The 2,527-nt window shown below is 37.8% G+C and overlaps 1 protein-coding gene across 6 annotated transcripts in view; it reads left to right on the forward strand.

The window, feature by feature from the left end:
- Positions 1 to 2,527, forward strand: part of MTA1 (metastasis associated 1) — a 136,641-nt gene that overhangs the window by 83,043 nt on the left and 51,071 nt on the right. The window lies entirely within an intron of this gene.

Genomic DNA, 2,527 nt, shown 5'->3' on the forward strand with positions numbered 1-2,527 from the left:
ATTTGGGGAGGGGCAAGAATTTTGCTTGGTGCAAGGGGGTAAGAGAGGGTGAATTTTTTGCTTGGGGCAAGGAAGGAGTGGGATTATTGCCCGGGGCAATATTCCACTTTGGAATCTACAGTTTATACCATTATCCTAGTCTGTTTAGGCCATTCTATCTGTGTAAGAAGCTGTCTGTGTTTCTATCTCATCCTAATTCATATTTCAATATTTTCCTGTTTTTAATGTGTTTATGTGAGAAATAAAAGTATACATATATATATACAACTCCAATTCCTAAAAAGTTGGGACGCTGTGTAAAATCTACATAGAAACGGAATGCAATGATCTGCAAATCTCATAAACCCATATTTTATACACAATCCAAAATAGAAAACATATCAAATGTTTAAAATGAGAAAATTTACCATTCTAAGAAAAAAATAAGGCGATTTTAAAATAGATGACCGCAACACATCTCTAAAAAAAAGTTGAGACACCGCAATGTTTACCACGGTGTAGAATCCCCTCTTCTTTCAACAACACTCTGTAAACATCTGGGAACTGAGCAGATCAGTTGCTGGAGTTTTGGGAGAGGAATGTTGACCCATTCTTGCCTGATATAGGAATATAACTGTCCTGTGTCTTCTTTGTCGTATTGTTTGTTTCAAGATGTGCCAAATATTTTTAATTGGTAAAGGTCTGGACTGCAGGCAGGCCAGTTAAGCACCCGGACTCTTCCACTACAAAGCTATGCTGTTGTCATAGATGCAGTATATGGTTTAGCATTGTCCTGCTGAAATATGCAAGGCCTTCCCTGAAAAAGGCGTCATCTGGATAGGAGCATATGCTGCTCTAAAACCTGGATATATCTTTCAGCATTGATGATGCCTTTCAAGATGTGCAAGCTGCCCATTCCATACACACTAATGCACCCCATACCATCAGAGATGCAGGCTTTTGAAGTGAGAGCTGATAAGCCGGAAGGTCCCTCTCCTCTTTAGGCCAGAGAATGAGGCTCCCAAGGTTGGCAAAAAGAATGTCCAATTTCGATTAGTCTGACCACAGAACAGTTTTCCACTTTGTGACAGATCATTTTAAATTGGCTTCGACCCAGCGAAAACGGCGGCATTTCTGGATCATGTTCAGATATGGCTTCTTCTTTGTATGATGGGGCTTTAACTTGCATTTTTGAATGACACGGCTAACTGTGTTCACAGGCAGTGATTTTTGGAAGAATTCCTGAGCCCATGCAGTGATGTCCATCACAGAATCATGCCTGTTTTTTAAATATTATTATACAGGATTTATATAGCGCCAACAGTTTGCGCAGCGCTTTACAATATAGGGAAGACATAATTACAAAACAATTAAAGACAAGATGCTAAGGAGGGCCCTGTCCGTGAGGGCTTACAATCTAAGAGGGCCCGGGCATATATTGTGTTTCGGCCTAGTCCCTTGCACACTGAGATTTCTACAGATTCTCTGAATCTTTTGATGATATTATGTATTGTAGATTATGATATAGTTTAAAGTCTTTGCAATATTGAGGAACATTATTCTGAAGATTGCTCAACAATGTTTAGATGCAGCTTTTCACAAATTGGGGACCCTCCGCCCATCTTTACTTCTGAGACACTCTGACTCTTTAAGATGCTCTTTTTATACCCAGTCATGTTACTGACCTGTTGCCGATTAACCTAATTAGTTGTAAAAGGTGCTTCCAGCTCTTCCTTGTTAGTGTCACTTACTTTGCCAGCTTTTTTGTTGCTCTGTCCCAAGGTTTTTGAGATGCGTTGCCATCAATTTTAAAATGTACGTTATTTTTTTTATAAAATGGAAAATTTTCTTAGTTTAAACATTTCATGTGTTTTCTATTGTTAATAAAACCTGAGTTTATGAGATTTGCAAATCATTGCATTCTGTTTTTATGTAGATTTTACACAACATCCTAACTTTTTGGAATTGGGTTTTTACACTGTATGCAAGTTATACAGGAAGACTGCAAATAGGAAGGGTTAAATGACATTTTATATCCAAATTACACCAAATGCTGTAATTCTTAGTTTAGGATTCCAAAAACCCTTAAAGCAACCATTGGCATTAATAATCTTAACTGTAAATGCCTGATCAGTCTTTGACTGGAAGGTAGAATACTATGTAGTAGGTGGGATAGCAGTGTTCTTTAACCAGTTGACATCCGCGGTGTTAAACCCCCTTCCCATCCAGGCCATTTTTTCAGTATTCAGCGCTGCGGTACTTTAACTGACATTTATTCCGTCATGCAGCGCTGTACTGAAATGAATTTTATACCCTTTTTTGGGGACAGATAGAGCTTTCTTTTGGTGGTATTTATTCACCACTGGGGGTTTTATTTTTTTACTATATTAAGGAAAAATTACCGAAATTTTTTTTTAAAAAAACAGTTTCCCCTATATTTAATGATAAAACATTTATTATTACCCAATTTTTTGGTAAAATATAAAAGATGGGGTCACGTCGGGTAAAAAGACACTAAACATGTCAAGCCTTAAAATTGCGTGCGCGC

The sequence above is a fragment of the Nanorana parkeri genome, unplaced genomic scaffold (genome assembly GCF_000935625.1).
Source record: "Nanorana parkeri isolate BGI_ZX_2015 unplaced genomic scaffold, ASM93562v1 scaffold819, whole genome shotgun sequence".
NCBI lineage: Eukaryota > Metazoa > Chordata > Amphibia > Anura > Dicroglossidae > Nanorana > Nanorana parkeri.